Source organism: Urocitellus parryii, unplaced genomic scaffold, assembly GCF_045843805.1.
Source record: "Urocitellus parryii isolate mUroPar1 unplaced genomic scaffold, mUroPar1.hap1 Scaffold_540, whole genome shotgun sequence".
Lineage (NCBI taxonomy): Eukaryota > Metazoa > Chordata > Mammalia > Rodentia > Sciuridae > Urocitellus > Urocitellus parryii.
This window is the reverse complement of record NW_027554073.1, coordinates 86017-109243: the sequence shown is the minus strand read 5'-3', so window position 1 is coordinate 109243 and position 23227 is coordinate 86017. Positions and strand designations below refer to the sequence as shown.

Sequence of the window (23227 nt, the reverse complement as noted above, 5' to 3'; positions counted from 1 at the left end):
GAATTAAATTAAATTAGGGGAAAAACACTGTTTAGCATGTATCATATATTCTGTACTTATGAATATACTGATCTTGTGCTTCTTGCTGAGATTTGTTTGAGTGGTGTTGATTTTTCTGTTGTTTTTCTGTGGAATACATTTATTCACAAGTATTTTGTAGAAACCTGTAAGGTTTTAAGTTTTAAAGTTAATGTTTGAGTGCAATCTGAACTGATTTTCCAAATTTAGAAATTGTTGAATATGGTGTTACAAAATGTGAAAGCATTAAACAGGAGTATAGTTGTTTTTGTTTGATTTATTCAGTAACTTGCCTAAAGGACAAATTTTATGTGCTAAGCTATGGTTGTAGTTGTTATTTTCTAGAAAACACATTGTTGGAATTATTTACATTTTAAACAAATATCCTAATGACTTGGGAAAATTCTTAGAAGTAAATTAATTGGAATTGTGAGAAGAATCAAATTCAGTGGAACTCAGACTTTAAGATTGGTTGACAAATTGTATTAAAAGTAGCTGGTTGATTTTTTTCATTTGTGTCTTATATAGTGTTCTGTTTATTTTTGAATGGTGACTGTATGGTTTACAAAATTTATCAAATTTAGAGAGCAATATTATAAATAAATTGCATAGAAATATGTGCTCAAGAATGAGAGGGGAAGGGATGCTAGAATTAAGGCAGTGTTATGATTTGATATAAAAATGTTTTGGTGTTTAACCTGTGTTTTTGCTACAAATTGTGTTTGCTCATGTTGATCAGCACCATCTCTGAAGTCTACTTGAGACATAATAAAGAAAAATCCATTTGCTACTTATTGTGTGTGTTAACCAGATTCCCAGATAAGGGGGATCTGATCCTGATTTATCCAGTGAATTAACAGTTTTGCCTATATTTGTAGTCACAGCCATTTCAGTTTAAAAAGCAGACATGAATGTGAACTAATTATAAACAGAGTGGTATGTCAGATCTCAAAATATTACTTAAAAAGTATACTGCTCAATAGTGTAGCCACTAGCCACATTCTGACTATGGACCAGGTTGTTGTGGTTAGTTGAAAATGTGATATGCTGTAAGTGTGAAATGCATACTGGATTTTTACATCTTGAAATAATATTTGGCATGTTTAGTAAGTGTTTTAAAAATTTTATTTTTATCATCTTCGCATAGTTATTAGAAAATTCAAAATTACATGTGTAACTTGTATTATAATTTTGTTGAACAGTATTGCTTTAGAGAAGAAGTAAATCAGTATTTCTTTTACCCTTCTAAATGGTGTGTCAAATCTGTACCATTTAGGAGGTCAAGTTAAATTTGCTCTGTGGAAGAATCACTTAACTTTCAGAATATATTCTGATAATTTCTGTTGATTTTCTGCAAATGGCTTAAACCAGTGTATGAATTTACATCTAGAGAACATAGTAGACATATTGAATACTTTCAGAGCAGTAATTTACTAGTACATTTGGTAAAGGAATGTACTTTAAGTGTTTAACCCAGGACTGTTTCCACAAGGTCACAGGATTATTTTAGATGAAGTAAAATAATCTAAAATAATAATAATATTTCTGTGAAATAGAAAGTAAGTTTCACTTATCGCATATTTTTTTCTCTTTATATACCAGATTTCATTTAGGTTCATGAAATAATGCTTAACATTTAGTGATTTAACTATTGAAGCAGTAAAACTTTGGGCTTGCTTGTGCACAGTAACATGGAATACTTATATCTATTTTCTTTTGTCACAGTCTTTGGTGACTGTTGGCTATTGAAAAGGACATCTTTTAACTTCTCTAGTTCTTTAATATCTGAGTTTCTTTGTGGCTGTGTAAGTGATTCAGGAAAAAAAAAAACAAATGTAAAATACAAGTTTCTTAGGAAATTAGAAGTTGTTTCTTACTACTTTGGGGAGAGACTTTTTTCCATACACCTCATATGTAAAATAATGCAGATGCTTTTGTGTGTCTTTGGATTCTTCTGGGTAGAAGGTTAGTTCTTGTAATTTTGATAGAAAAGCCTACATTTGTATTGTGTTTTTGCTTTCATGCCAGAAAATGCAATAGATTGTGGTATTATATTTCTTTTAACTCATAGCTGCATAAATGAGAATTTTAGCTTTATGGTAATTGTATTATTTAGATTTGTTAATTTATGTTGTAATTAAAAATGGGATTCCACAGTCATAAGTATATTTAGAATTTGTGTGTTAATATTGCATGAGACCTTTGAAACCTTATGCTTGCTACTTCCAGGTGCAATTATTTAATTATGGCTTTTGGTAAGGTGTGTGTGTGTGTGTAAACTTGTCAAAGTATGTGGCAGTTAATTATCCCTCAGGGAAGAAATGTTAAGTGTATATGGGTACATTCAGGAAAATGTTGAATGAGATATAGGAAAACCAGAATTACTTGTACTAGGGAGATTTGTCTTAAATCCCATCTTTTGTTTTAATTAATAAGTTATTATTTAGTTACATAATTAGGTCTAATATACACATCCAGGATGGCCTTTGAAAGATATCATTGTCAAATTAAATGCATGACTTTAAAAGTGTTTGATTATATGTCAATAGGAATACTTCTTTTTCTTTTAGTAAACAAGGTTGATAAAGATTTAATTTCTAATGATTTGATGGTATTTTAGGTTTTAAGTATTGAAGGCCTGTGGGCCAATGCATTTTAAACACAGGGAAATAATATATGTTTTTTGGTTTACTTTTATACTTTTTACATTCTATATTTTAGATTACGGTATAAAAATCAATTCACCAGTGAGCATGAAGGGAAATTATTATGAACATCCCTTTGTTTTACAGAAAGTTATGGACGAGAGTTGTTTAGTAATGTGTTGACATTTACGTTCTGTTTATCAAAGGATGTGCTTCCTTTTCCACTTAGAGTTAGCACTTGTGTAAACAGCAAAAGTTTGGAAAGGTGCTGGATTTCTAAGTTAACCTTGAATTTCTTTTCCTGTATAGAGGGTACAAACATGTACTCCTAAATATTAATGGGTTTGGACTGAATCTATGTTAAAGAAGATATTTAAGAGTAATTGTAAATCCTTTTTGGATGAATGGAAGGCCTTATGGGGGGTAGATATTACAGTTTCAAGTTTATATTAATCATATGTTGACAAAACCTGAAATTAGCTACTATAATACTTGTAAATACTATAATACTTGCAAATTTTGTTAACTTCCCTTTTTTAAAGAGAGAGAGAGAGAAAGAGAGAGAGAATTTTTTAATATTTATTTTTTAGTTATCGGCGGACACAACATCTTTGTTTGTATGTGGTGCTGAGGATCGAACCGGGGCGCACGCATGCCAGGCGAGCGCACTACCACTTGAGCCACATCCCCAGCCCTTAACTTCCCTTTTTAAAAGAAAGAAAAAGAAGTAGCATAAGTTCTAAATCAGAAGTTGGCAATTTGCACGTAAGAGTAATTTTCTGAGTATAAACTGTGTTTCTGATGGTTGCCATATCTCTCACTATTGTCCAGTGTAGATTAGAACTTTGCTAATTAAAGGGTGATCTTCAGACTAGCAACATCTGTATCACAGGTGTGATTGTTAAAAATCAGAATATTGTTTTCCCCTAACCAGAAGTACTGAGTCCGAATCTGAATTTAATAAGATTGCTAACTGAATTGTGTGTCTATTGAGGTTGGAAAAATCCTGCTACTGAAGCCAGACTGTTCAGATCCATGCTGTGCCACTATTGGCATGCCACTTTATATAAGTTACGGGATATTTTTGTTCTTCAGTTTTCCAAGTTGTAAAATGAAGATTAAGTTGATCTCCCCATTGTATAATTATTGTGAGGATGAAATGAATTTGTTGAAAGTTTTGTTTACCACATAAATTGGATCCCTAAAGTGGATACAGCATGATAAAAGTAGGTGAGACAGTTTAGCAGCATGCCCTCACTCTTGCTGGTGTTTGCTCCAGTGCATCCACATCCTACTTATTGGAAAAATTACATCTTAATTCATCATCTAATTATTGAGTACATATCAAGCAGTTTGTTTTTAATGTGAATAAAAGCAGGTTTTTTTTTAAAACTTGAGTTAAAACAGAAAATTAGCCTAAAAGTGTTGATCATAGATGAACAAATACTCAATCCCTTCCAAAAAATATGTGTAAACTTAATGATACTTTAAAAGAATGCCTGGGATTGGGGCTGAAGCTACTGGCAGAATGCTTGCCTAACATGTGTGAGGCACTGGGTTTGATCCTGAGCACCATATAAAAAAAACATAAAATATATGCATTCTGTCCATCTACAACTACAAAAAAATGTTTTAAAAAATATTTATAAGAATGCCATGACTATGACTGCCCAGTAAAGTATAATAAATTTTTTAGATAGTTGTATTAGTTACTATTTTCCCCTCTTTAAATATCCCATTTTAAGAGTTTGTGATTTTATTCAGAATGCAGTAATTTCAATATTTGTAAAATTTACACTCATAATAGTATAGTTTACCAATTACTTCAACATAATGTAGTGTAATTCCAGGCAAAACAGTGAGTTGGAATTTGAAAGAAAATATTAAATAACTCATATTCTTTACTTTTTTCATAATTGTGATATTTAATATTATTCACTTAAAGATTATTTAGCTATCATTTCTATTTGCTTATAGAAAGTAGTTGATAATTACAGTAATTCTAATTGTGTCCAACTACAACTAAAAATTAAATTTTAAAAAAAGAATTCTGTTTGGGCATTTCATTAGAATTTAAAAGATGAAATATCTTTAAACATTTAATGTTTCTTTTGCATCTGGATCACGGAAGTTTTTGCCTCTTCCCCATATTCATAGTCTAGGAGATAGTTGACAATACCTGGAGACATTTTGCTTTTCAAAACTTGGGGAAAAAGGCTCTAGCATACAACAAAGAATTGTCTCCCTTCAGGAGATCTTAATGAAATAAAACATATATATGTTTCTGTTATGTTTTACTAGGAATATTGAAGTAACTTGTGACTACAGAATGGGAGTCACCTTTGTATTGTCTTAGTGATGAAAATAAAAACCAAATGAAGAGCATGGCTTTCTCACCAGTGTGTAATTTAGTGTCAAAATCTAATATAATGTAATCATAACTTTCTGCAATCATAGAAAGTAATGTAATTGCCTCTTCGGAAAAATGTGAGAAGAGAGTATCAATATCAAATTTTGAGAAATGTTAAGAATAAGGGAAGCATCTGGAAGAGATGGGAAGGATCAGTCTCTAACCACAAATTTTGCACACCTCTAGTTCTCCCACCTCCTACCACATATCTGGCTTTGTAAAACTTTACTTTTTATTTTTTGCCTTAGATAACTTAGCTAAAAATTATTCCAAAATTATGTAAAATAAATGTAATTTTCCATTATTAAACTTTTGTTTTCCATAACACATTAAAAGGAAAATTAAATAATAAAAACAGACATAATAAATTCTTGTTTGATATAATCATTTAAATATCTTTTTTAGACAGCAGTAATTCAAACAAAAAATACTTCCCTTACTTAAAATGTAACATTTTATATCAATGAATCAGGAGGCTAAAACACTAAAATTGTCAGACTCAGTAAATCCTTCAAATATTTCATCTATAGAGGCACAGTAAACACTTAGTGTAAATTATAAAAGGTTTTTTAAAATATATAAATTCCAGGTCAAAATATATCAAATCAAACATATATCAACTTTACTTCTCAATTTACTTCTCTATGTAATCATATTTTGTTGACTCTAAATAACATTGTCTGGTAACTGATAATGACATTAAAATTTGTATCATCTCTCTGCTAAAATATAGTAAACTCTACTCTGAGCCCCTCATTCATAGGTCTTACATCTGTTATCCCATCGTCAGCAATAAAGCCAATGAGATTATTCTAAAATATAAATGTCCCCATGTTATTCTTGTCTTTGCTTTTTAAAGGACCAAGCAATGTACTCTCTAATTTCTCTTTTGCCTATTTTCCCTTTGTTGTAGAATTATATTGTGCATTTCAATCAAATTAAAGTCTTTCAGTTCCCTTAACTGTCTAATATATTTCTAGTTAGGCAGATGATGATGCACCTCCTGAAATCCTATTTTCTTTTCACAGACCTCTCAGTCTCACTCTGCTCCATCTGGAAATATCCAACTCCTCTTTGGGATCCTTATAAAATCTCCCTTTTGTGAACATACACTTTATACAGTCTCCTTGATGACTTGCTGCTTCCCGTCAGTTCTATTTTGGAAATATTTGCAAAACTGCATTTATTACCTCATATCACAGTTATTCATTCACATCACTATTTCCATTTGCTGACTATGAAAGAAAACCTTTCTGGTTTTGGCATCTGCCTTGGCAGCAGCAGTCGGAGAAGACAGCCTGGAAGACCTCCTCTTAGGCTTCTTCTTAGCCTCACTTTCTTCAGAGCTGACCTTCCTCTGGAGCTTCCTGGCTGAGAGCACAAGGCTCATGCAGGTGCTGCAGGCAGTGGCTCTCAGGAACCTTCTGAAACTGTGCTGCCTGGCCACTGCTGCTGTTCCCACCACATGAGTTGCTGTGACACACCAAGTATTCAATTATTTTAATTCAGTTTTTACCATAATTGAGACATAACTATAGGCAATTTTAAATCTCTAAATTTTGTGATTTTAGCTACAACAAACCAAATAAAAATCAAATCCTTACTATTATGTTTTGTTTATTCTGCTTTCTAAATAAGTTCTCATTTTGTCATTATTGCCAGTGCTTACAACCCTCCTTTCTCTTATCTCTGGCCTAGAGAACAGTGACCTGCCCCTGGTTACTCTTCCTGTCATGAGCCTCTCTCAAGTGTGCCATTCTCCCCTCTCACAAGCATTAGTTTCTAAAATAAACATTTAACCATGCCATACCCACAAAAGTAAGAAAGTATTCTATTATTTATGCAATAAACTCAATATTTATTCATATGTCCCCCAGCTCTTCCAAGCATGATCACAAATAGTCTTCCAAATTCCCTGTAGGAACAAACTCAGCCCCACTAATACTTGTTCACATCATTCCTTCGCTTCACACAATTCCTACCTCTTCTGATTTTTATTGCTTCTCTGTCTCTATTTATGCTTAACATTTGCCAACATAGCCTCCATTGCCTCTAGCTCCTTAAGTTCCACATTGAATTCTCTTTTTTTCATGCCCCAAAGAATTTCTGCTGCACCATCATTACTTTCCCATCCTAATAGAAGTGAGAGCTTATTAATCTAATTTCCATATACTTTTTCAAAAGCTTTAATCATAACATTAAGTGTGCTTTGTCTGTTTTTACAAATAAATATCTTCTCCATTATGATGCAAATTCTTTCAGGATTGATATTATATTGTATCATTTTTTATATCATCAACATCTAGTATATAAAAGGAAGAATGAAAGAATAATCTAAATATAAAATATATCTAAAGTTTCTAGTTACTGTGTATTATATCCAATATTCAGAGCTATAATATTAATTCTATATTTTGTGACAAGGAACTTCTTGTAATAATTCTACAGTGCAGGTGGACATAAACTTTAAAGCCCAAATGAAAGCCCCACACCACTTACTTTCCCCAGTAATAAATGCTACTTTTGGATTATGCTAATAAAATCTAACCTTCCATTAGATAGATGATTTCTGAATATTCTTGAATAAATTACCTCTTAAACAGAATAAAATTAGAATGGCATTCACTTTATTAATTAGCAATTTTTAAGACAGGCAGAGATACAATTTACATACTTAAATATGCCCATCTATTATACATATATATTATATATACATATATTTTTGTCAGGCCTACTATTTCTCTATCCTCTAATAGATAATGAAACAAAGGTACTTGTGTTTATCAAGTGTAAAATAATGCTTCTGTGGATGTGGGGAGTAGTTTTTAATTGCCTGCTATTACCTATGGAATAAATTTAAGAGTTAAGTTTGATCACTTAGAAATGCTTGGTTTTAATGCTTATAAAAATTGAACTTACACATATTCTGAAAAATACATTTTTTAAATCAAACTTAAGCTCATTTCACTTTCTCTCTTTAATATGTCATCAACACAAAAGCTTTTATCTCTTCCAATCTAAAAAAGAGTATGTTATTGTGGATAAGTGAAGGAAACAGCAAAAATATAAAAATTAAATATTTTGTGTCACAAGTCTTTTATGAGGAATAACATTTGTTTGATTTTTATTTTTTGAAAGCTAAATATGTAAATGCTAATTCTTTAAAATTGGAATGGAACTTATTGATGTCTATTACCAGTATCCTTTTTTTCACTGTGTCACAAAGGGGAAATTGGGCGCATCAGGCCAAGAAACTACTCCAACATATTACACAGGAGAACTTTAAAAAATCTAAGGGAAATTGGACAGTGGCATTTGCAAAATCAAGCAGCATGATACAAAAATTTGAGATCTATCTAAGTCAATAGGATGATTTTATTCAAAGAGAAAAAGTCTCCACTGTCTCTCAGATTGGCAAAATCAGTTTCCTTTGTCATAAAATTGCTTAAAATTCCAAAAGGTAACATTTCATATGTCAGTGACTTGTTCAAATGGCTATCCCCTACCTTACCTAAGCCAATTAACATCACTATAAATTTTGTTCATATTGATTTGCCTTTCTTAAAGTATAAGCAGGAAAAATTCCTCACTGTCTCAAAACCTGCTATTTTTTCTCAATTATTTTGTGACTTCCTGGCTATTAAGTAGATGGAATAATATTTAATGCTCACACAACTGGGGCATCTGAAAATGAAGGGAAGTCCATCTTCCTTAGCCACTCTGTCCTGGGGGATGACTCCAGGTTCCAGTGCCAAAACAAATCAGGAGAAAAACTTTGTCTCAGAAGTATTTTATTGTGTGTTAAAATGGCAAAAATAACAAACTGAGGTGGGTGTTTGTTTTTTAGAATCCAACTCAATTATAAAATGTACTAAATTAATTTTCCAAAATAGTCTAATAATCTCTCTCAGAAATTACAGTGATGCAGTGGTTATTTGCATTTTCCTGATTATATTCTATTTTTTCCTCAGAGGGGGACCTATGTCCAAAGGGAACAAGTCCTATCAATTGAGTGTCATAGCAATCATGCAGAAGCTTCAGCATATCAAAATGTCAGAAATCAGACAACAGAGAGAGAAGATGAACGTTTAAATAATAGAAAACTCTTCAGTAGCGCTGAAGTTTGGTAAAGAAAGAAAAAGGGAGGTGGGAAGAAACTAAAGAGTTAATGAGGAAATAATTTATGAAGAATTTTATAATGCTTTCCATCCCTTGTACTAAGTAATTGAAGTTTTAAGTATAAAATACAGGCTCTTTTTACATTTTGGACAGACTGGCTCTGCTATAGTGTGGAAATTTGTCTTGGATGGGAGCCAGAGCAACAGTGAGAGATCATTCATTCATCCTGTTGTTTCAGGTATCTACTTACCAGTTAATGATGTCTTGATCTCAGGCAGTTTCTGGACCTCAGCATTATGATGGTTCTGCATTGCAGAATTCTGTGCTGTTGGGGGTTTTGCTGTAAAAATGTAGTAGTTTATCAGTAACCAAGGCTTCTACTCACTAGATGTCAGTAATATTTCCCTCACCTCCAGTATAACAATATCTCAATATCTTTAGGCATTTTCAGATGTTCTCAGGGGAGTCTCCCACCCCAGAACACTGATTTGTGGTAATAACAAAGAGGATAGAAGAAGGAGAATTGGAGAATATTTAACTTGTTAACAACAAAATGATGATGTATTGAAAGTAACATTTGTAGATGCAAAATTTAAAGTGTGTCTGCTTTTGCTTTTTACTGGGAACAGTTACGGTGCTTATATAGGGAGGTGCTGATATCAGACATATGAGCTTAAAGAGTAAATTGAAAAATACACACACACACACACACAGGAGAGTCAGAATATTATTATAGTATTCCAACATAAAATTAAGGGGAACTCAACTAAAAATGATAATTAAAGTAGAAGAAACCAAGGCGAACAATTTTCAACCCCTACTCAATCTCTCCAGTTTGAACACCTATGCCCATCATATTAGCTATTTTAGAATATGAAAATACAAAGAAGTAATAGTAGCTATTTTAGAATATGAGAATATAAAGAAGTACCAGATTTTAACATTCAGAGTTCAGAAAATATTTATCTTAGCTACTTATTATTTGGAATGTTCATAAAACACAATGTAATGTCTTTTCGAAGTGTCTGTGATTTTAGGGATATAATATGGAAAATCAAAGACAACAATATTCTATTACAAAAATGTGTTTCATATTTGATGTTAGAATACAACACATTTGTTTTCTAAGTTAGATTCAATAAAGATGAGGAGCTTAAAGTTATCTGGACAGAAGAAGAGAAAGGAATCAGTCATCAGTTAGAATGAAAGAAACCCATGATTGCACTTGAAAGGGTGTTAGCAGAAGCTGTCCAATAAATTCACAGAAGATGCTTCTGCTTTAATAAATTGTTGTGCTATCAGCCAGGCACGGTGGTGCACAACTGTAATCCCAGTGGCTTAGAGGCGCATGAGTTCAAAGGCAGCCTTAGCAACAGCAAGGCGCTAGGCAACTCAGTGAGACCATCTCTAAATAAGAATACAAAATATGAGGGCTGGGGTTGTGGCTCATAATATAGTGTTTGCCTAGCATGTGTGAGGCCCTGTGTTTTATTCTCAGCACCACATATAAATAAATAATAAATAAAGGTCCATCAACAACTAAAAAATATCTAAAAAATGCAAAATAGAGCTGGGATGTGGCTCAGTAGTCCAGGGCCTCTGAGTTCAATCACTGGTACCAAAACAAACAAAGAAACAAACTGTTGTACTATCAAATCCTTTTGTAGCACTTGAGCTTCACTTTCTCTACTTGTACTGACGGATCAAGGTTTTGTTTGTCCCAAATCTATAATTTGGTGCCAATTGTCTGTTTATCTTCTGAGCATGAAAGGGAAATCTCAGCCTTGAAAAATTTTTTATTATTAGTGTTATTATTATTGGCCTGGTAAGAACCACAATAGTGCTTTTATGAAGCATAAGAAAATTTAGGGGTTCTAAAACTTTATTCTGAAAAAAAGTAATTTTATAAATATTATTTCATGTTCAAAGTATATTCATATACAGCCTTACATTTTCAAATGACCAAAGAATGAGGAACACTTAAAAATAATGTGTTTCATTATTCACATAGGTGGAAATAAAGTTGTAGGTTAAATTTTAGCATTAGTACTCATTCTCTGATTTTGTGTTATTTCTACCTATTGTCAAACATCTAACAATACTTTAGGAATAGGATGTCAATTTTTTATGTTCATAAAGTTCAGTGTAAAATAAAAAAGAATTATCTTGATTATGGCTAATATTTTCTGTATAATCTTATGAATCATTACTACTGGATTAGCATTTTTCAAAACCAGGATCAAACATGTGTTTTTCAACTTTATTACCTTTTTATACCTATTATTAGAGTAAATAAATTGGCATCATAATTTTAAGTTAATAATTTTTTTTCACATAATGGATATGCTAAAATTAAATCCATTCCTTTATATAGACTTGTAGAATCTACACCCAATTTTCAGATGCTATAAAAAATGTCACAGTAATCTTCATATATAAGTAGATATATATATATATATATATATATATATATATATATATATATATATATATATATGATACTTGTTATATTTTGGAAGAATATTCATGAGCTAAAAGGTGTTCATATTTTTTAGTATTTTTTAAAATCAGAAAATACATTAATTTGCTCTTTGATTAGTCCAAATGCAGCTTAAACTTTTCCCATTGTCCTCCATCTTTTACAACACAGTTGTTTTCAGCTATTTAATTGTGGAAACAATAAAGACATTACTCTGAAACAACTCTTAGTAGGCAAAAAATTTTTAAAAAATGTTATCACTAAGAGATAATCTATTAATCTCTTTGTGACACTTGGTTTAATTCTCAGCTTCAAACTCAATAAAATTCCAGGCATTTGCATAAGTTGTATATTATCTAATAAAGTAACACTGTTCTTCATTTTTCTAATCTAAGGTAATATATTACCTTTGTAATATATGGTGGTAATAAATTTATCTTTTTTCACCATAAGTAGTGGACTTTAAATCCAGTAAATTTGATCATTCTGTTGCACATTGGTGTTTTTTATTTGGGTTTTTTTTTTTTTTTTTTTTTTTTGGTTTTTCATTGCATTGACTGATTTGAGTGATTTTCATATTGATTACTCTTCCTTTTCCTTTTTTTCTCTCTTCCTTTCAACATATTTAAAACCTGGAATTCCCTTTTCTTTCTTTCAAAGCAATTTTTTTCTTTTACAAATATTTTTAGATTTTTTAGAAAAATCTTGCCCATCTCCAAATTCTAAAATGATTTTTCACCTTAAAAATTTTACATATTATTTAGTATGTATTTCAGCATTTCTTATATGTTAATGCTGCCTCTGTATTATTTAGTAAGGTATGTGCCCTGTCTCTTCCTAATTGTAGAAGCATTATTTTTTTTTCAATTGATAATATCACTTTTTCATGTAAATTTTTACTATTTGATAGATATAATACTAATTTTATCTGCAATTTATGGATTCTTTTTTTGTGAAGTCATTTAAAATAATTTTGCAGTCAAATCTCTCATTACCTTTTCTTACGTTAGCCTTTTCTACATAAAGCCAATTCAATGTAAAATTAAAAATTGTCTCATTAAATTTTTCACACAGTTATGATTTTGTATTTAATATTTTAAACAATAATATATTTGGTTTTCAGCCTGAGAAGAACTGGGTTAAAATGCCCATTTTCTCCATTAATATTTCAAAACTTGGAAAAGTCAGGGATCTTTGAGCATCTTTAAATGGAGCCTATTAGGAACCATAGGGGTTAAATTAGATAATGTGTGTAAACTCTTAACAGATGTCTTGCTGGTAGTAAATAATAAATGATGCAGAAAGTTATTTATGGCTTTATACATAATGAGGTGTTTTAATTTATTATTTACCAAATACATATTTATCGTAGAAGTTTAGGCTAAATATGTCTTTGGTAAATAATAAATTATTTTTATTAGTTTTGACTTATCTCTTGAAGTTGGGACATTCAAAAGATAAGTCAAAACTTAATGAATATAGACCTGAAAGTAATATGAGAGTTTTTCCAATTATAGTTGAAATATAATGAAAAATTAAAAAGTAGTCATGGATATAGGACACATAGAGAAACTTCCTGTTCAGGAACATCACTTTGGTCTTTGGAGATTTATGTCTTCATTCTCTGACTCTTTAAATGGAACAGTACAATAAATAGTTAATGTCTTAAGAGTGATTGCAGATCAACAAGCAAAGATAAATACAAAAATGTTACAGGACACAGTGTTCCTATTCAATATCCTTGAAGTAGTTTCAGATTTAGATTGATTCTAGGCACCCAGGCCTCTTAGACATCATCAGGAACATCTAAATTGCTTTCTCACAACTTCTACAATGTTGGGGACCACAAATCAAGTCAAGATGGCATCTGGCAGTTTGCCAGGAGGAGTGGTTTGTGAGGCAAGGCCACTGAGCCATTAAGATGATAAGGATTCCTTATTGGCTGACTGCTGTATCTAGATAATGCTAATTGAGTCAAGCTGTGTGTAATCAGTTAGGTATATATTCCTCTGCTGTTCCGCAATAAAGTGGTGCCTGCTACCTTGGGTACCCACTACCTTGAGTTCGTGCTCAGTTCCCTCTGAGTTTCTCCTCAATAAAGCAGTTCCTGCTTCAACCTTCAAGTTGTTTATCACCTCCCGGTTATTTTACCCAGCCGGACTGCAGCACTACAAAGCCTTCTTATCACCTCAATTTAGAAGGTACCTCATTAAATTGCTTTTAGCCAATTCGCTTTCTAAAATACTCACATTTCACATACAATAAAAAAATTTCTTTAGCTCTACTCTTTTAACTTGCACTTGATAGCATACAGGCATTCATTAAGTTTTACTGTCAGCAGAACAGCACAAATTTAACAGTTTTGTGATCCATTTTTACTAAATAACAGAAGAGAAAGTGTTATGTTAAGGGCAGTGTGAGTTTAATTTTCTGTATCATTTAAAATTACTTAAGTGCATCCCCAAAGAAAACTAATATATTGATCAGATATAATTCACTTCAATGTTAATAAAACCTTAGCATGAATTGTTTGCATATACTAGCAAAAGATATATAAGTGAAAATAATCTACGAAGGTTCATAATGCTTATATAGCACACAAGAAATCTATGGGATAATAATAACGAGACAAAATTTGATGTGTATAAGAAGAAATATATTTTAGTGAAAAAAGTTTGATATTTAATTGTGGCTTTAAAATACTCTTCTATATTAGATTATATAAATACACAAAGAGAAATATTGCATCCTGGTCACTCTCCAGTAATCTGCCCATGTCACAGACGGGTGGACGGACAGCACTCTGACTCACCCTGTGCAGGCAAGCAAGGAGCTTCCTGTCCCAGCCACATCAGAGGAAGATACAAGACAAGCACCAGTTCACCTGCCATGGTATGAGGGAGGATCTAGGGACCAATGCCCAGAGACACATTATTTTTAACAAATGCAACACTCACTTTCTCAGCCACTGGAAGTGGAGCATAGGTCTACAGGGGGGAGTGGCCATTCTGACCTATGGCCTCTCACCCACCTACCAGCACCACTCACCAGGGTGCTAGGAGGTGCTGTCATTGGCTGACTGCACCAGGCATGCTGGGTCACAGTGATTACTACATCCTTCTTTCAGCACTCAGGGACCCCTCAGTTCCACTGGACCTGGGAGAGACTGGAGGGGGATGGGAGGATTTGAGGATATACTTTAATATGTGTATATATAAGTATTTACTTATTATATCTTTATATGTATATATGTATATATTTTACATATTTATCGTGTCTTTATATGTGTGTATATATTTTATGTGTGTATATACATACATGCTTATGAACTTTATACTTCCATGTGTATATTGATACTTAATTGAGAGTAGAGCTTCTATTTATCATCTTTATTTTTTTGCATACTGTTTTCTTCCATATTGATAACTCTGGTTTGGAAGCATAGAGGGAATAATTTAATTTTCATGTCTCATAAATGCTCATTTCTTTTGTCCCATAATACATATCAGTCAAAGAATAAAATTGCAATACTTCTACAGTATGATTACTGGAAGCATTCTGGGGTTTTATTGTTAGTTTTGGTTTTGGTTTTTAGCATATACTCTCTCATTTCTTTTTTTCTTTCTTTCATTTTTATTTTTTGCATTTTCTGTTTCTTTTTTGCCAGTGTTTTTTAAATTGATTTTTAAAAAAATTAATGACAGCAGAATGCATTACAATTTTTATGACACATATACAGCACATATTTTCATATCTCTGGTTGTATATAAATTATGTTGACACCAGTTCGTGTCTTCATATATTTACTTTGGATAATGTCTATCACATTCCAACATCCTTGCTAGTCCCCTTACCCTTCTTTTTCCTCCCACCCCTCTGCCCTATCTAGATTTCATCTATTCCTCCCATGTTTCCCATCCCTACCCCTCTATCAGTTAGCCTCCTTATATCAGAGAGAATATTCAGCATTTGTTGTTTTGGGATTTGCTAACTTCACTTAGCATTATGTTCTCCAACGCCATACATTTACCTGCAAATGCCATGATTTTATTCTCTTTTATTGATGAGTAAAATTCCATTGTGTATACGTGACACATTTCTTTTACCCATTCATCCACTGAAGAGCATCTAGATTGGCTTCATAGTTCAGTTATTGTGAATTGTGCTTGAGCCACATCCCCAGCCCAAGAAAGATAATTCTTATGGAACACAAACACATTTTCAAATGAGATGACTGCCTCGATAGTTAGCACACAGTGGATAAAAAGGTTGTGGAGCCTGGCACAGTAGTGCATGCCTACAGTCCCAGCTACTCAGGAGGCTGAAGCAGGAGGATGGCTTGAGCCCAGGAGTTCAAGGCCGGCCTGGGCAACACTGTGAGACCCTGTCTCTGTCCCAGGAGTAATGACCTCAGATTCTGGAATATGGGATGGAATCCTGACTGTTTTATCTTCTAGTGGTGCAACTTCAAATAAATCCCTTAATCTAGCTGTTTCCATTTCAGCATCTGCAAAATGAGAATAGTGCTAGCAAGGACATAGGGTTGTTGTGATAGTTAAAAGAGTCAATGCATGTAAAGTGCCATGAGCAGTGCTTGGCAGTAGTAAAGTAGAAGTGTAGCTCTTATTATTGGGTATAACTTAGCCTTTCTCCGTATTCAGTCATTAGTATTTCTTTATTCCAACTTTGATTTTATAGGAAGACTTCAATGAGAATGTTCCTGCCTGGCTTGTCTTACATCCAGCCGGGAGTTAGTAGTCCTTGTGGAAAGGAACCCTTCATTCAGTTCTTGGAACAAGCCCTTTTAGGCCTGTTTTAGCAATGAGCTCCAACGACCGTGGCTAGAGTGTGTTCTGTACAGTTTCCACATTTATCAAAGAGAAGCCTGTAGTTTGCTTCTTAGTACTCTAAATTCCTGAACCCAAAGTGCTCTTTTGGCCTTTTCCTGCACCATTGGAGAAAGAGCAGAGAGTTGTTGCATTGAGTGTTCTTGTCTTGAACTGATTTTATGACATCTTCTTTGATCAGTGTGGAAACCAGTACAGGAAGACACTCTCAGGTTTTCTCCACTCAGAGGCAGGTATCATCTGCTCTAATCATAGCTAGCGTCAGGTCTTCCTACCTTGTTGAAGCTGCAAGTGTGGTCATGTGTGTTTCTTACTGCCCACTGCAGACCTCTCATTGTTTTAAGATACATTTTTAGTTGTAGATGGGCACTGTTTTAGTCAGCTTTTTCACCTCTGTGACCAGAACCAACTGTGGAGGAGGAATGTTTATTGGAGGGCTCATGGTTTCAGAGGTCTTAGTCCATAGAAGGCCGACTCCATTCCTTGGAGCTCCAGGGGAGGCAGCATCATGGCAGGAGTGTGTGACTGAGGGTAGCAGCTCACATCATGATCAGAAAGCAGAGAGAGAGAGACTCCACTGTCCAGATACAAAATATATACCCCTTAGCCATGTGCCTGATGAACCCCTTCCTCCAGCCACACCCACCTGCCCCAGTTACCACTCAGTTAATCCCATTAGGGATTCATTCACTGATTAGGTTAAAGCCATATCCCAGTCATTTCTCCTCCAAACCTTCTTGCATTGTCTCACATGTGAGCTTTTGGAGGACACCACATCTAAACCATAACAGATGATACCTTTATTTTATTTATTTTTATGTGGTGATGAGGAAGGAACCCAGTGCCTCACGTGTTCTATCACTTGTGTTCTATCACTGAGCTACAACTGCAGCCCCCAGACCTCTTATTTTTGGAGCTGTTTTCTGAAAGAACTTGTGTCCTTATTCACAGACTGTTTGAAGCAAAATCCAATCAAGGTTTTCAAACAAATATTAAATGTCTTCACGCAATTAACTTAAGCATCCTTTTCTTCTGCTTACCTCTCATTCTGTTATATTTGATAATTAAATTTTCCCAGTTCATGCAATGGAAGGTGAGGTAGCACTTTTGACCACTGTAGGGTGGTCAAACCTGAAGTCTGGGGCAGAAATGTCAGTTTGAAGGATGAAACCAGTCAGTTGGACTGATTTCTGATTTTCACTAGGACCTAGTCCTGCCTTGTGTATTTTCTAGTTCCCTATTTGTGTGTTGCTCATCATGTTCCTTTTTTTTATGGTTTTCAGGTGGAGTTGGCATGAACTTAAAAGCAGCAGATACTGTTATTTTTTTTGACAGTGATTTTAATCCTCAAAATGACTTGCGGGCAGCTGCCAGAGCTCACCAAATTGGCCAGAACAAGTGAGTGAGTTAGACATTGGCACCTTTCTGCTCTGTTGGCTTGCAGCTGTGGATTGGGGAGGAAGGTGGACCGTGTAGTCCTGACAACAGTGCCACGTTGGAGTTAGAGACCACTGGGTTTGAACCCCGTTGTGCTACTGGCTTGTAGAGTCATGTTGGGGGATCAGTGGTCACATGATCAGTTCAGACTCACTTTGTTGAAAAGAACAGTTAAATTCCAAAATGATTAGAAGAAACTTAGAATTTATTTAGTTCATGTTTCTCACATTAGATCCTAATTCAGTTTAAAAATGAAGTTAAAGCCAGTGGGTGCACATGCCTGTAATCATTATCAGCATGGGAGACAAGCAGGAAGATCAAGTTTAAAGCCAACCTTGCAACTTACCTAAACCCTGTCTCAAAACTTTTTTTTTTTTTAAGGCTAGGATTATAACTTCATGGTAAAGCTCCCCTGGGTTGGGTTCCCAGTACCACAAAGAGGAAACAAAGTTGTGTTCAGCTACCCTTTGACTTGAGGTAACATGCCTGCCAGGGGTTATCCTGGCTACAGATGAAGGCCCAATAGTGGTCACTTCGTCTTCCTTCCTCTTCCTCTTTTGGGGAAAAGTTCAGGAAGAAGTTGAGGCCAGATTTCTCTAACAAATGCTCAGGTCCCAATGAGCAGTGTCTTTTTCCTTTTTCCCTCAATGTGGCATTTGGTTCTGCTTCCTTTTGGGTGTATTTTCCTGGCATGCTTTTTTCCCCAGCTTTGCAGACTCCTAACACTGCTCTCATTTGACTCCAGTACAGGGCTGGGAAAGTGATCCGGCTGATTGGCCGAGACACTGTGGAAGAAATAGTTTATAGGAAAGCAGCCTCCAAACTGCAGCTCACCAACACAATCATAGAAAGAGACCATTTTACTCTGGGAGCCCAGAAACCTTTGGCTGATCCTGACCTCCAGGTAAAATGTATTCTTTTTAGAGTCTCATGATTTATAACTAGTACTCTCTGTGGATGAGAATGCAAATAAAAAGGACCAGCATTAACCACCCATTGTTGCAAATTACCCATTTTTTCATTGGCCTAATTCTTACCCTCTCAGTACCTAACTACATGCAAGGTGCCATACAAGCTAAAAATGAGGGTGGCATTTAAAGGCAGAGAAAATAGAATAAAGAAAATGAGCTTTGAACCATCTAACTTGGATTGAAATTCACATCTTATCCCTTATTGGATGTATGACTTTGAGCATGTAACTGAACATCATGGATCTAATCTCTTCATGGCTTCTAAAGATGAGTGTGCCACGAGTTACCTCAGAATTTGTTTAAGTTCTTTTTTTTTCTTTAAATCAGTGATGATTAGTTTCATACCTCCTCCTTAATCCCAGACCCTTTGAGTAGTGACTTACAGTACTCATTCCATACTCAGAGATGAGTGAACAAGATTAGGAATTCAAAATTATGCCATAGGATATAGGGATGAAAGCACTAGAGTTAATTTGTTGAAGAAGGAAAAATTAGATGGGAGTCAAATGCTGTCTTAGAATATCCTAGAGAGCTCTCTTTTGGTAAGAGGTTTGGAGTTATTCCTTAGCAGCAGCCTTTGAGATAAAATTGAACCTATATTATAATATACCCCAGGTCGTTTTGAGGGATTAGATGCAGAGAGATCAACCCCTAGTATCTAGTATGATTCAGGCATGAAGAGAGTAATAAATGTCTGAGAAAAGGTAGTAGCTGTGGGAAGATCTGCTGTAGGAAACTGCAGAGAAATGACAGGAGTTGGCTCTTGTTTTGAGGCAGGCAGTGAGAGAGAGCAAGTTCAAAGATGGCTTTAAGCCTGAAAGATGAGAGTAGAAAGTAGGAGATAGGGATAGAAATTAGAAGGATGAAGATAATGTAGGCTTTAGTCAACAGAGTTTGTAGTAAAAATCAATATACATTATTGTTAGAAGGAGACTCAGAAAAGAAAGGAATTAGAAAAGTTTGCAAGAAAAACCAGGCTTTAAAAGGATCAGCTTATCAAACAAAAAATTCAAGAGGTATGTGAAAGGGAAAAAATTACACAGTATTACAAGCAGAATCATCAAATTTACAACTAGCCCAAGCATGAGTTTAAAAATGGCAGTTTTCTCACATCTGTATCTTTACACATCAGCATTGCAGACAGGGAAGGTGCTGTTTTTGTTAGGGAGTCACTGACCTGCAGGAAAGGTTCACAGATTTGGGGGTACTAGAACCTGAAAGAAGAACTCTAGGTTTTGTTTGTTTGCTTGACGTTTGTATATCTTAGAGAGTAACTGGAGTCTTTGGCCTTTTGTGTTTTGAGTCTTCTGCATGCTCATCTGTCATGGTGGCTGGGCAGGCTGTGCATTTTATTTTCACACTATTGAAGAGGCAATTTCAAATGGAAGGTGAAAGCTTGAGAGAGAGGTGCATGTACACTGTAGGTGTCTAAATACACTTCTTCACAGGATCTTGGGAGAGGAGCTCATCATGGGCTGTTGTGAAGGCACAGGTGTCAGGAGTTAGAGGAGACAAATTCTCAGATGCTCGATGCTTCCCCAGTGGAGGGAGCTCCAGGCATTCAGTCAGGGGTTTCTCTATGACATTGGCTGCTAGCACATCATTGTGAAATGCACAGGCACAAACTCTGCCATGGGACCAGATCTTGGGGCCAGTACAAACTATGGGCTGGTGGAGAGGACCTCGGTGGGACTTCCTGCACAAGCCATGGCAAGAAATCACACTCTGGTTCTGTCTTGATTCTTTCCTCCCCACCAGACTGAGTTATTTATGGTTGTCAGGAACAAGGGTGATAACTCACTGCCTTGTCTCAAAATACAGCAGGACATTTTTTTTAAGTTATTAAAAGAATCTAATAGTAAAAGACGTGGTTCTGGTTTGATAAATCTAAGCAGTATAGAGCAGTGAAGTCCTGAAAAAGGAGAGCAGGTTCCTTGTCTTAGAAGGAGAACACAACAGAAACAGAGAACAGATAAAGATGCGGTGAACACTTATTGAATGCTTATGCTTACTGTGTGCTAAGCATTGTGTGACGTGCACTTTTTCCAGTTGTTTCAGAAGAAGAATAACAAAAAAATGAGATAGACGTTGTCTTTACCTCCATCTTAAGAAATTTTCCAAACATCAGATTCATGACTCTAATCCGAGCACTCTTTAACTTCCAACTACATGCTCTTAGTTACTATAATAAAGTGGTTTTCATTTAAAAAATGGGTAGTTCCTTAAAGACACGTTGTGAGTGAGCAGTAGCGAGGGAAGCCAGGAGACATAGTCCAAGGAGTGGACGAGTGAAGGGTCCCAGTATGGACTGAGCCTCATCATAAATACTTGGCTTTCTTCTGTTTTGGGTACTAAATGCCAAAGCCATTTGGCTTGGTTTTATATATATATACACATACATATATATATATGTACACCAAGGTTAAATATAAATATAACAGTTATGGTTTTGCTTAGTTTTTGTCATAGTTTTTATCTTGGATATTTTCAAGCTAAAGTTTCCAAGTTACAGAATAGGCAATATAGAGATAACTAACCAAATCTAAAAGGGCAAAATGAAAATGAAGTCCCATGATGTGGATCCCAATTGGTTCAGAATTCCTAAGAGATAGTACTTAGGGAGGTGGAGAGTTGCAAGTAGCAAATGAAAGCCAGGTAACACTATCTAAGATTCTGGTTCCAATAGCCGTAGGAAATAGGCTGAGTATATCCCCTAGGTGGAGCAAGAGGGCAGGATGGGGAGTGCCGCAGGACTATCCAGGGAGATTGAAATTGAGAAAGGGCTTTTGGGTCTGGTGATCAGGGTGGTTATGGTTTTGCCAAAGTGGGTCCCATAAAGCACTGTAGTAGCAAAGCGGCTTGGCAAGGACAGGTGGCAGCTCATGGTGAGATGAGGTATTCAGTGGCACCTTTTCTTTATAAGAGTTTGGCAGTGGGAGAGGTAAGAAGGTAGCCAACAGGGTCTCTGACTTCTCTGGGGACTGCTGGAAGTGCCTGTAAAAATTGCTGGTGAGAAGTGCTATAGAAGATGCTGGGAATCATTTTATCTGCCCCCACTCCTCAAAAAAATTGGAGGCCAAAAAATTTTTTTGGTATTGTAAATAATTGTCAAAGTCAACATCTCTGATCATCATTTATCACCTCTCTGCTTATTCCTCATCCAACTCCAAAACAGCCTGGCAGGTGTCATTTGTGATGGAAGAGAAGAAAGTCCATCAGGGAAAGAATTACCTGGTGTCATTTAGACACTTAGCAAGTCACACATCCTCATCTGTGTTTTCATGAGAACTAACTGGATCTCTCATTTTCTTCATTCAAGTTGAGTGACATACTGAAATTTGGCTTGGATAAACTGCTGTCTTCTGAGGGGAGCATCCTGGAGGACGTAGACCTGGAGTCCATCCTGGGAGAGACAGAGAACAGCCAGTGGGCCTCTGATGCCCTGCCTGCAGCTGGAGGAGGGATCAGAGAGCGGGAGGAAGGAAGTGAGTTGGGGTTAGGTGAGCCAGTGACTCCATCACCTCAAGCTAGGGTGTGAGTGAGATGCGTCCCCACGGGTAGTCCTGTGTCCTGCTCTGGCACCTCTCTTTCCTACCCAGCCCTATAGTCATCTGTTGACATTCTTAAGGCTTCCTGGTCCAAGAACTGCCAGAGTAATCCTTGTTCCCTTGAAGCTGGACTTTGAATCCAAGTGATGATATTAATGTTTATGGTCCTGTCAGTCTCAAGGATTAAATTTGAACCTTTTCTCTCTTGACACAGACTTCTTCTCTGGAGTTTATTTGGTAAACCTGCTATCTTTATGATGGTGCTTTGCACAGTGATACCTCTTCTCAATAGTAGAATGTTTTTTAAATTGCAAATGATATTTATGGACATTTATTGTGTTCATCAACAGTGCTGACTATGTCATGTGCTTTAGGTCTTTTAAGACCCATGAGGTGGGGGGCTGGGGTGGTGGGTCAGCGGTAGAGCACTCACCTCACACGTGCAAGGGCCTGGGTTCAATCCTCAGCACCACATAAAAACAGAAGTAAAAATGAAGGCATTGTGTCCAACTTCAACTAAAAAAATACATATTAAAAAAAAAGACCCATGAGGTGTAGGAGATCATTTTGTCTTCCTTTTTCTTTTTTCCCAGATTTGGTGTCTGTCTCTCTCTCTCTCTCTCTCTCTCTCTCTCTCTCTCTCTCTCTCTTTATATATATATATATATATATATATATTTATATATATTTTTTTTTTTAGTTGTAGATAGACAGCATGCCCTTATTTTATTTTTTTAATGTGGTGGCTAAGGA

At 35.1% G+C, this 23227-nt stretch overlaps 1 pseudogene; it reads left to right on the top strand.

Annotated features, from left to right (window-relative positions):
- Nucleotides 1-23227, top strand: part of LOC144252743 (transport and Golgi organization protein 1 homolog) — an 84120-nt pseudogene that overhangs the window by 4292 nt on the left and 56601 nt on the right.